The following is a 13,375-nucleotide window of genomic DNA, read 5'->3' on the forward strand; positions in this document are numbered from 1 at the left end:
CAGGCAGACAAGATTCAGGAGAAATATTGACAAACCTCTGTAGATGGTACGTGAGTAAACACAAGCTGACTCTGCCCTGTAGTCAAAGTTAAGGGCTGATGAAGACCCTGAGAAACAGAAACAAAACACAGAACAAACTTATAACAGGAGACAAATATTGACAAACCTCTGTAGAAGGTACGTGAGTAAACACAAGCTGACTCTGCCCTGTAGTCAAAGTTAAGGGCTGATGAAGACCCTGAGAAACAGAAACAAAACACAGAACAAACTTATAACAGGAGACAAATATTGACAAACCTCTGTAGAAGGTACGTGAGTAAACACAAGCTGACTCAGCCCTTAACTGACTACAGAGCAGATGAAGACCCTGAGAAACAAACAAAACACAGAACAAATTTATAACAGGAGACAAATATTGACAAACCTCTGTAGAAGGTACGCGAGTAAACACAAGCTGACTCTGCCCTTAACTGACTACAGAGCAGATGAAGACCCTGAGAAACAAACAAAACACAGAACAAACTTATAACAGGAGACAAATATTGACAAACCTCTGTAGAAGGTACGCGAGTAAACACAAGCTGACTCAGCCCTTAACTGACTACAGAGCAGATGAAGACCCTGAGAAACAGAAACAAAACACAGAACAAACTTATAACAATGTAATGTTTAATAAATTATTGCTACAGACAAGCAGGCAGACAGGCAGACAGGAAGAGAGACAGAAAGAAAGACAGACAGGCAGAGAGACAGGAAGAAAGACAGGAAGAAAGACAGACAGACAGACAGGAAGAAAGACAGACAGACAGGAAGAAAGACAGACAGACAGGCAGACAGGAAGAGAGACAGGAAGAAAGACAGGCAGACAGACAGGCAGAGAGACAGGAAGACAGACAGGAAGAGAGACAGGCAGACAAGATTCAGGAGAAATATTGACAAACCTCTGTAGAAGGTACGTGAGTAAACACAAGCTGACTCTGCCCTGTAGTCAAAGTTAAGGGCTGATGAAGACCCTGAGAAACAGAAACAAAACACAGAACAAACTTAAAACAATGTAATGTTTAATAAATTATTGCTAGAGTTCAATAAATTACAGACAGGCAGACACACAGGAAGAGAGACAGGCAGACAGACAGGAAGAGAGACAGACAGACAGACAGGAAGAGAGACAGGCAGACAGACAGGAAGAGAGACAGACAGACAGACAGGAAGAGAGACAGGCAGACAAGATTCAGGAGAAAAATATTGACAAACCTCTGTAGAAGGTACGTGAGTAAACACAAGCTGACTCTGCCCTGTAGTCAAAGTTAAGGGCTGATGAAGACCCTGAGAAACAGAAACAAAACACAGAACAAACTTAAAACAATGTTATGTTTAATAAATTATTGCTAGAGTTCAATAAATTACAGACAGGCAGACAGACAGGAAGAGAGACAGGCAGACAAGATTCAGGAGACAAATATTGACAAACCTCTGTAGAAGGTACGTGAGTAAACACAAGCTGACTCTGCCCTTAACTGACTACAGAGCAGATGAAGACCCTGAGAAACAAACAAAACACAGAACAAACTTATAACAGGAGACAAATATTGACAAACCTCTGTAGAAGGTACGTGAGTAAACACAAGCTGACTCTGCCCTTAACTGACTACAGAGCAGATGAAGACCCTGAGAAACAGAAACAAAACACAGAACAAACTTATAACAGGAGACAAATATTGACAAACCTCTGTAGAAGGTACGTGAGTAAACACAAGCTGACTCAGCCCTTAACTGACTACAGGGCTGATGAAGACCCTGAGAAACAGAAACAAAACACAGAACAAACTTATAACAATGTAATGTTTAATAAATTATTGCTACAGACAAGCAGGCAGACAGGCAGACAGGAAGAGAGACAGAAAGAAAGACAGACAGGCAGAGAGACAGACAGACAGACAGGAAGAAAGACAGACAGACAGACAGGAAGAGAGACAGGCAGACAGGAAGAGAGACAGGAAGAAAGACAGGCAGACAGACAGGCAGAGAGACAGGAAGACAGACAGGAAGAGAGACAGGTAGACAAGATTCAGGAGAAATATTGACAAACCTCTGTAGAAGGTACGTGAGTAAACACAAGCTGACTCTGCCCTGTAGTCAAAGTTAAGGGCTGATGAAGACCCTGAGAAACAGAAACAAAACACAGAACAAACTTTTAACAATGTAATGTTTAATAAATTATTGCTAGAGTTCAATAAATTACAGACAGGCAGACACACAGGAAGAGAGACAGGCAGACAGACAGGAAGAGAGACAGACAGACAGACAGACAGACAGGAAGAGAGACAGGCAGACAAGATTCAGGAGAAAAATATTGACAAACCTCTGTAGAAGGTACGTGAGTAAACACAAGCTGACTCTGCCCTGTAGTCAAAGTTAAGGGCTGATGAAGACCCTGAGAAACAGAAACAAAACACAGAACAAACTTAAAACAATGTAATGTTTAATAAATTATCGCTAGAGTTCAATAAATTACAGACAGGCAGACAGACAGGAAGAGAGACAGGCAGACAAGATTCAGGAGACAAATATTGACAAACCTCTGTAGAAGGTACGTGAGTAAACACAAGCTGACTCTGCCCTTAACTGACTACAGAGCAGATGAAGACCCTGAGAAACAGAAACAAAACACAGAACAAACTTATAACAATGTAATGTTTAATAAATTATTGCTACAGACAAGCAGGCAGACAGGCAGACAGGAAGAGAGACAGAAAGAAAGACAGACAGGCAGAGAGACAGGAAGAAAGACAGGAAGAAAGACAGACAGACAGACAGACAGGAAGAAAGACAGACAGACAGACAGACAGGAAGAGAGACAGGAAGAAAGACAGGAAGAAAGACAGACAGACAGACAGACAGGAAGAAAGACAGACAGACAGACAGACAGGAAGAGAGACAGGCAGACAGGAAGAGAGACAGGAAGAAAGACAGGCAGACAGACAGGTAGAGAGACAGGAAGACAGACAGGAAGAGAGACAGGCAGACAAGATTCAGGAGAAATATTGACAAACCTCTGTAGAAGGTACGTGAGTAAACACAAGCTGACTCTGCCCTTAACTGACTACAGAGCAGATGAAGACCCTGAGAAACAGAAACAAAACACAGAACAAACTTATAACAATGTAATGTTTAATAAATTATTGCTACAGACAAGCAGGCAGACAGGCAGACAGGAAGAGAGACAGAAAGAAAGACAGACAGACACACAGGAAGAAAGACAGACAGACAGACAGACAGACAGACAGGAAGAAAGACAGACAGACAGGAAGAAAGACAGACAGACAGACAGACAGGAAGAGAGACAGGCAGACAGGAAGAGAGACAGGAAGAAAGACAGGCAGACAGACAGGCAGAGAGACAGGAAGACAGACAGGAAGAGAGACAGGCAGACAAGATTCAGGAGAAATATTGACAAACCTCTGTAGAAGGTACGTGAGTAAACACAAGCTGACTCTGCCCTGTAGTCAAAGTTAAGGGCTGATGAAGACCCTGAGAAACAGAAACAAAACACAGAACAAACTTTTAACAATGTAATGTTTAATAAATTATTGCTAGAGTTCAATAAATTACAGACAGACAGACAGACAGGAAGAGAGACAGGCAGACAAGATTCAGGAGAAAAATATTGACAAACCTCTGTAGAAGGTACGTGAGTAAACACAAGCTGACTCTGCCCTGTAGTCAAAGTTAAGGGCTGATGAAGACCCTGAGAAACAGAAACAAAACACAGAACAAACTTAAAACAATGTAATGTTTAATAAATTATTGCTAGAGTTCAATAAATTACAGACAGGCAGACAGACAGACAGGAAGAGAGACAGGCAGACAAGATTCAGGAGACAAATATTGACAAACCTCTGTAGAAGGTACGTGAGTAAACACAAGCTGACTCTGCCCTTAAATGACTACAGAGCAGATGAAGACCCTGAGAAACAGAAACAAAACACAGAACAAACTTATAACAGGAGACAAATATTGAAAAACCTCTGTAGAAGGTACGTGAGTAAACACAAGCTGACTCAGCCCTTAACTGACTACAGAGCAGATGAAGACCCTGAGAAACAGAAACAAAACACAGAACAAACTTATAACAGGAGACAAATATTGACAAACCTCTGTAGAAGGTACGTGAGTAAACACAAGCTGACTCTGCCCTTAACTGACTACAGAGCAGATGAAGACCCTGAGAAACAGAAACAAAACACAGAACAAACTTATAACAGGAGAAATATTGAAAAACCTCTGTAGAAGGTACGTGAGTAAACACAAGCTGACTCAGCCCTTAACTGACTACAGAGCAGATGAAGACCCTGAGAAACAGAAACAAAACACAGAACAAACTTATAACAGGAGACAAATATTGACAAACCTCTGTAGAAGGTACGTGAGTAAACACAAGCTGACTCTGCCCTTAACTGACTACAGAGCAGATGAAGACCCTGAGAAACAGAAACAAAACACAGAACAAACTTATAACAGGAGACAAATATTGACAAACCTCTGTAGAAGGTACGTGAGTAAACACAAGCTGACTCTGCCCTTAACTGACTACAGAGCAGATGAAGACCCTGAGAAACAGAAACAAAACACAGAACAAACTTATAACAGGAGACAAATATTGACAAACCTCTGTAGAAGGTACGCGAGTAAACACAAGCTGACTCAGCCCTTAACTGACTACAGAGCAGATGAAGACCCTGAGAAACAGAAACAAAACACAGAACAAACTTATAACAATGTAATGTTTAATAAATTATTGCTACAGATAAGCAGGCAGACAGGCAGACAGGAAGAGAGACAGAAAGAAAGACAGACAGGCAGAGAGACAGGAAGAAAGACAGACAGACAGACAGACAGGAAGAAAGACAGACAGACAGGAAGAAAGACAGACAGACAGACAGGAAGAGAGACAGGCAGACAGGAAGAGAGACAGGAAGAAAGACAGGCAGACAGACAGGCAGAGAGACAGGAAGACAGACAGGAAGAGAGACAGGCAGACAAGATTCAGGAGACAAATATTGACAAACCTCTGTAGAAGGTACGTGAGTAAACACAAGCTGACTCTGCCCTGTAGTCAAAGTTAAGGGCTGATGAAGACCCTGAGAAACAGAAACAAAACACAGAACAAACTTAAAACAATGTAATGTTTAATAAATTATCGCTAGAGTTCAATAAATTACAGACAGGCAGACAGACAGGAAGAGAGACAGGCAGACAAGATTCAGGAGACAAATATTGACAAACCTCTGTAGAAGGTACGTGAGTAAACACAAGCTGACTCTGCCCTTAACTGACTACAGAGCAGATGAAGACCCTGAGAAACAGAAACAAAACACAGAACAAACTTATAACAGGAGACAAATATTGACAAACCTCTGTAGAAGGTACGCGAGTAAACACAAGCTGACTCAGCCCTTAACTGACTACAGAGCAGATGAAGACCCTGAGAAACAGAAACAAAACACAGAACAAACTTATAACAGGAGACAAATATTGACAAACCTCTGTAGAAGGTACGCGAGTAAACACAAGCTGACTCTGCCCTTAACTGACTACAGAGCAGATGAAGACCCTGAGAAACAGAAACAAAACACAGAACAAACTTATAACAATGTAATGTTTAATAAATTATTGCTACAGACAAGCAGGCAGACAGGCAGACAGGAAGAGAGACAGAAAGAAAGACAGACAGACAGACAGGAAGAAAGACAGACAGACAGACAGACAGGAAGAAAGACAGACAGACAGACAGGAAGAGAGACAGACAGACAGACAGACAGGAAGAGAGACAGGCAGACAGGAAGAGAGACAGGAAGAAAGACAGGCAGACAGACAGGCAGACAAGATTCAGGAGAAATATTGACAAACCTCTGTAGAAGGTACGTGAGTAAACACAAGCTGACTCTGCCCTGTAGTCAAAGTTAAGGGCTGATGAAGACCCTGAGAAACAGAAACAAAACACAGAACAAACTTATAACAATGTAATGTTTAATAAATTATTGCTAGAGTTCAATAAATTACAGACAGGCAGACACACAGGAAGAGAGACAGGCAGACAGACAGGAAGAGAGACAGACAGACAGACAGACAGGAAGAGAGACAGGCAGACAAGATTCAGGAGAAAAATATTGACAAACCTCTGTAGAAGGTACGTGAGTAAACAAGCTGACTCTGCCCTGTAGTCAAAGTTAAGGGCTGATGAAGACCCTGAGAAACAGAAACAAAACACAGAACAAACTTAAAACAATGTAATGTTTAATAAATTATTGCTAGAGTTCAATAAATTACAGACAGGCAGACAGACAGGAAGAGAGACAGGCAGACAAGATTCAGGAGACAAATATTGACAAACCTCTGTAGAAGGTACGTGAGTAAACACAAGCTGACTCAGCCCTTAACTGACTACAGAGCAGATGAAGACCCTGAGAAACAGAAACAAAACACAGAACAAACTTATAACAGGAGACAAATATTGACAAACCTCTGTAGAAGGTACGTGAGTAAACACAAGCTGACTCAGCCCTTAACTGACTACAGAGCAGATGAAGACCCTGAGAAACAGAAACAAAACACAGAACAAACTTATAACAGGAGACAAATATTGACAAACCTCTGTAGAAGGTACGTGAGTAAACACAAGCTGACTGAGCCCTTAACTGACTACAGGGCTGATGAAGACCCTGAGAAACAGAAACAAAACACAGAACAAACTTATAACAATGTAATGTTTAATAAATTATTGCTACAGACAAGCAGGCAGACAGGCAGACAGGAAGAGAGACAGAAAGAAAGACAGACAGGCAGAGAGACAGGAAGAAAGACAGGAAGACAGACAGACAGACAGGAAGAAAGACAGACAGACAGGAAGAAAGACAGACAGACAGACAGGAAGAGAGACAGGAAGACAGACAGGAAGAGAGACAGGAAGACAGACAGGAAGAGAGACAGGCAGACAAGATTCAGGAGAAATATTGACAAACCTCTGTAGAAGGTACGTGAGTAAACACAAGCTGACTCTGCCCTGTAGTCAAAGTTAAGGGCTGATGAAGACCCTGAGAAAGAGAAACAAAACACAGAACAAACTTAAAACAATGTAATGTTTAATAAATTATTGCTAGAGTTCAATAAATTACAGACAGGCAGACACACAGGAAGAGAGACAGGCAGACAGACAGGAAGAGAGACAGACAGACAGACAGACAGACAGACAGGAAGAGAGACAGGCAGACAAGATTCAGGAGAAAAATATTGACAAACCTCTGTAGAAGGTACGTGAGTAAACAAGCTGACTCTGCCCTGTAGTCAAAGTTAAGGGCTGATGAAGACCCTGAGAAACAGAAACAAAACACAGAACAAACTTAAAACAATGTAATGTTTAATAAATTATTGCTAGAGTTCAATAAATTACAGACAGGCAGACAGACAGGAAGAGAGACAGGCAGACAAGATTCAGGAGACAAATATTGACAAACCTCTGTAGAAGGTACGTGAGTAAACACAAGCTGACTCAGCCCTTAACTGACTACAGAGCAGATGAAGACCCTGAGAAACAGAAACAAAACACAGAACAAACTTATAACAATGTAATGTTTAATAAATTATTGCTACAGACAAGCAGGCAGACAGGCAGACAGGAAGAGAGACAGAAAGAAAGACAGACAGGCAGAGAGACAGGAAGAAAGACAGGAAGACAGACAGACAGACAGGAAGAAAGACAGACAGACAGGAAGAAAGACAGACAGACAGACAGGAAGAGAGACAGGAAGACAGACAGGAAGAGAGACAGGAAGACAGACAGGAAGAGAGACAGGCAGACAAGATTCAGGAGAAATATTGACAAACCTCTGTAGAAGGTACGTGAGTAAACACAAGCTGACTCTGCCCTGTAGTCAAAGTTAAGGGCTGATGAAGACCCTGAGAAACAGAAACAAAACACAGAACAAACTTAAAACAATGTAATGTTTAATAAATTATTGCTAGAGTTCAATAAATTACAGACAGGCAGACACACAGGAAGAGAGACAGGCAGACAGACAGGAAGAGAGACAGACAGACAGACAGACAGACAGACAGGAAGAGAGACAGGCAGACAAGATTCAGGAGAAAAATATTGACAAACCTCTGTAGAAGGTACGTGAGTAAACACAAGCTGACTCTGCCCTGTAGTCAAAGTTAAGGGCTGATGAAGACCCTGAGAAACAGAAACAAAACACAGAACAAACTTAAAACAATGTAATGTTTAATAAATTATTGCTAGAGTTCAATAAATTACAGACAGGCAGACAGACAGGAAGAGAGACAGGCAGACAAGATTCAGGAGACAAATATTGACAAACCTCTGTAGAAGGTACGTGAGTAAACACAAGCTGACTCTGCCCTTAACTGACTACAGAGCAGATGAAGACCCTGAGAAACAGAAACAAAACACAGAACAAACTTATAACAGGAGACAAATATTGACAAACCTCTGTAGAAGGTACGTGAGTAAACACAAGCTGACTCAGCCCTTAACTGACTACAGAGCAGATGAAGACCCTGAGAAACAGAAACAAAACACAGAACAAACTTATAACAGGAGACAAATATTGACAAACCTCTGTAGAAGGTACGCGAGTAAACACAAGCTGACTCAGCCCTTAACTGACTACAGAGCAGATGAAGACCCTGAGAAACAGAAACAAAACACAGAACAAACTTATAACAATGTAATGTTTAATAAATTATTGCTACAGACAAGCAGGCAGACAGGCAGACAGGAAGAGAGACAGAAAGAAAGACAGACAGGCAGAGAGACAGGAAGAAAGACAGGAAGAAAGACAGACAGACAGACAGACAGGAAGAAAGACAGACAGACAGACAGACAGGAAGAGAGACAGGCAGACAGGAAGAGAGACAGGAAGAAAGACAGACAGGCAGAGAAACAGGAAGAAAGACAGACAGACAGACAGGAAGAGAGACAGGCAGACAGGAAGAGAGACAGGAAGAAAGACAGGCAGACAGACAGGCAGAGAGACAGGAAGACAGACAGGAAGAGAGACCGGCAGACAAGATTCAGGAAAAATATTGACAAACCTCTGTAGAAGGTACGTGGGTAAACACAAGCTGACTCTGCCCTGTAGTCAAAGTTAAGGGCTGATGAAGACCCTGAGAAACAGAAACAAAACACAGAACAAACTTATAACAATGTAATGTTTAATAAATTATTGCTAGAGTTCAATAAATTACAGACAGGCAGACACACAGGAAGAGAGACAGGCAGACAAGATTCAGGAGAAAAATATTGACAAACCTCTGTAGAAGGTACGTGAGTAAACAAGCTGACTCTGCCCTGTAGTCAAAGTTAAGGGCTGATGAAGACCCTGAGAAACAGAAAAAAAACACAGAACAAACTTAAAACAATGTAATGTTTAATAAATTATTGCTAGAGTTCAATAAATTACAGACAGGCAGACAGACAGGAAGAGAGACAGGCAGACAAGATTCAGGAGACAAATATTGACAAACCTCTGTAGAAGGTACGTGAGTAAACACAAGCTGACTCTGCCCTTAACTGACTACAGAGCAGATGAAGACCCTGAGAAACAAACAAAACACAGAACAACCTTATAACAGGAGACAAATATTGACAAACCTCTGTAGAAGGTACGTGAGTAAACACAAGCTGACTCAGCCCTTAACTGACTACAGAGCAGATGAAGACCCTGAGAAACAGAAACAAAACACAGAACAAACTTATAACAGGAGACAAATATTGACAAACCTCTGTAGAAGGTACGCGAGTAAACACAAGCTGACTCAGCCCTTAACTGACTACAGAGCAGATGAAGACCCTGAGAAACAGAAACAAAACACAGAACAAACTTATAACAATGTAATGTTTAATAAATTATTGCTACAGACAAGCAGGCAGACAGGCAGACAGGAAGAGAGACAGAAAGAAAGACAGACAGGCAGAGAGACAGGAAGAAAGACAGGAAGAAAGACAGACAGACAGACAGGAAGAAAGACAGACAGACAGACAGGAAGAGAGACAGGCAGACAGGAAGAGAGACAGGAAGAAAGACAGGCAGACAGACAGGCAGAGAGACAGGAAGACAGACAGGAAGAGAGACAGGCAGACAAGATTCAGGAGAAATATTGACAAACCTCTGTAGAAGGTACGTGAGTAAACACAAGCTGACTCTGCCCTGTAGTCAAAGTTAAGGGCTGATGAAGACCCTGAGAAACAGAAACAAAACACAGAACAAACTTATAACAATGTAATGTTTAATAAATTATTGCTAGAGTTCAATAAATTACAGACAGGCAGACACACAGGAAGAGAGACAGGAAGAAAGACAGGCAGACAGACAGGAAGAGAGACAGACAGACAGACAGACAGACAGACAGACAGACAGACAGACAGACAGACAGACAGGAAGAGAGACAGGCAGACAAGATTCAGGAGACAAATATTGACAAACCTCTGTAGAAGGTACGCGAGTAAACACAAGCTGACTCAGCCCTTAACTGACTACAGAGCAGATGAAGACCCTGAGAAACAGAAACAAAACACAGAACAAACTTATAACAATGTAATGTTTAATAAATTATTGCTACAGACAAGCAGGCAGACAGGCAGACAGGAAGAGAGACAGAAAGAAAGACAGACAGGCAGAGAGACAGGAAGAAAGACAGGAAGAAAGACAGACAGACAGACAGGAAGAAAGACAGACAGACAGGAAGAAAGACAGACAGACAGGAAGAAAGACAGACAGACAGACAGGAAGAGAGACAGGCAGACAGGAAGAGAGACAGGAAGAAAGACAGGCAGACAGACAGGCAGAGAGACAGGAAGACAGACAGGAAGAGAGACAGGCAGACAAGATTCAGGAGAAATATTGACAAACCTCTGTAGAAGGTACGTGAGTAAACACAAGCTGACTCTGCCCTGTAGTCAAAGTTAAGGGCTGATGAAGACCCTGAGAAACAGAAACAAAACACAGAACAAACTTATAACAATGTAATGTTTAATAAATTATTGCTAGAGTTCAATAAATTACAGACAGGCAGACACACAGGAAGAGAGACAGGCAGACAGACAGGAAGAGAGACAGACAGACAGACAGACAGACAGGAAGAGAGACAGGCAGACAAGATTCAGGAGAAAAATATTGACAAACCTCTGTAGAAGGTACGTGAGTAAACAAGCTGACTCTGCCCTGTAGTCAAAGTTAAGGGCTGATGAAGACCCTGAGAAACAGAAACAAAACACAGAACAAACTTAAAACAATGTAATGTTTAATAAATTATTGCTAGAGTTCAATAAATTACAGACAGGCAGGCAGACAGGAAGAGAGACAGGCAGACAAGATTCAGGAGACAAATATTGACAAACCTCTGTAGAAGGTACGTGAGTAAACACAAGCTGACTCTGCCCTTAACTGACTACAGAGCAGATGAAGACCCTGAGAAACAGAAACAAAACACAGAACAAACTTATAACAGGAGACAAATATTGACAAACCTCTGTAGAAGGTACGTGAGTAAACACAAGCTGACTCAGCCCTTAACTGACTACAGAGCAGATGAAGACCCTGAGAAACAGAAACAAAACACAGAACAAACTTATAACAATGTAATGTTTAATAAATTATTGCTACAGACAAGCAGGCAGACAGGCAGACAGGAAGAGAGACAGAAAGAAAGACAGACAGGCAGAGAGACAGGAAGAAAGACAGGAAGAAAGACAGACAGACAGACAGACAGGAAGAAAGACAGACAGACAGACAGACAGACAGACAGGAAGAGAGACAGGCAGACAGGAAGAGAGACAGGAAGAAAGACAGGCAGACAGACAGGTAGAGAGACAGGAAGACAGACAGGAAGAGAGACAGGCAGACAAGATTCAGGAGAAATATTGACAAACCTCTGTAGAAGGTACGTGAGTAAACACAAGCTGACTCTGCCCTGTAGTCAAAGTTAAGGGCTGATGAAGACCCTGAGAAACAGAAACAAAACACAGAACAAACTTATAACAATGTAATGTTTAATAAATTATTGCTAGAGTTCAATAAATTACAGACAGGCAGACACACAGGAAGAGAGACAGGCAGACAAGAATCAGGAGAAAAATATTGACAAACCTCTGTAGAAGGTACGTGAGTAAACAAGCTGACTCTGCCCTGTAGTCAAAGTTAAGGGCTGATGAAGACCCTGAGAAACAGAAACAAAACACAGAACAAACTTAAAACAATGTAATGTTTAATAAATTATTGCTAGAGTTCAATAAATTACAGACAGGCAGACAGGAAGAGAGACAGGCAGACAAGATTCAGGAGACAAATATTGACAAACCTCTGTAGAAGGTACGTGAGTAAACACAAGCTGACTCTGCCCTTAACTGACTACAGAGCAGATGAAGACCCTGAGAAACAGAAACAAAACACAGAACAAACTTATAACAGGAGACAAATATTGACAAACCTCTGTAGAAGGTACGTGAGAAAACACAAGCTGACTCTGCCCTTAACTGACTACAGAGCAGATGAAGACCCTGAGAAACAGAAACAAAACACAGAACAAACTTATAACAGGAGACAAATATTGACAAACCTCTGTAGAAGGTACGTGAGTAAACACAAGCTGACTCTGCCCTTAACTGACTACAGAGCAGATGAAGACCCTGAGAAACAGAAACAAAACACAGAACAAACTTATAACAGGAGACAAATATTGACAAACCTCTGTAGAAGGTACGCGAGTAAACACAAGCTGACTCAGCCCTTAACTGACTACAGAGCAGATGAAGACCCTGCGAAACAGAAACAAAACACAGAACAAACTTATAACAATGTAATGTTTAATAAATTATTGCTACAGACAAGCAGGCAGACAGGCAGACAGGAAGAGAGACAGAAAGAAAGACAGACAGGCAGAGAGACAGGAAGAAAGACAGACAGACAGACAGGAAGAGAGACAGGCAGACAGGAAGAGAGACAGGAAGAAAGACAGGCAGACAGACAGGCAGAGAGACAGGAAGACAGACAGGAAGAGAGACAGGCAGACAAGATTCAGGAGACAAATATTGACAAACCTCTGTAGAAGGTACGTGAGTAAACACAAGCTGACTCTGCCCTGTAGTCAAAGTTAAGGGCTGATGAAGACCCTGAGAAACAGAAACAAAACACAGAACAAACTTATAACAATGTAATGTTTAATAAATTATTGCTACAGACAAGCAGGCAAGTAGTACTTATGATATACCATGTGTCAAAATGATTGATGACTTCCGGTCCCGCCCACTAGATATGACATCTGGTCACCGCCCTTCCGGTTGTCCGTTGAGCTGTCC

Source organism: Scardinius erythrophthalmus (genome assembly GCF_964197995.2).
Source record: "Scardinius erythrophthalmus genome assembly, chromosome: 17".
NCBI lineage: Eukaryota > Metazoa > Chordata > Actinopteri > Cypriniformes > Leuciscidae > Scardinius > Scardinius erythrophthalmus.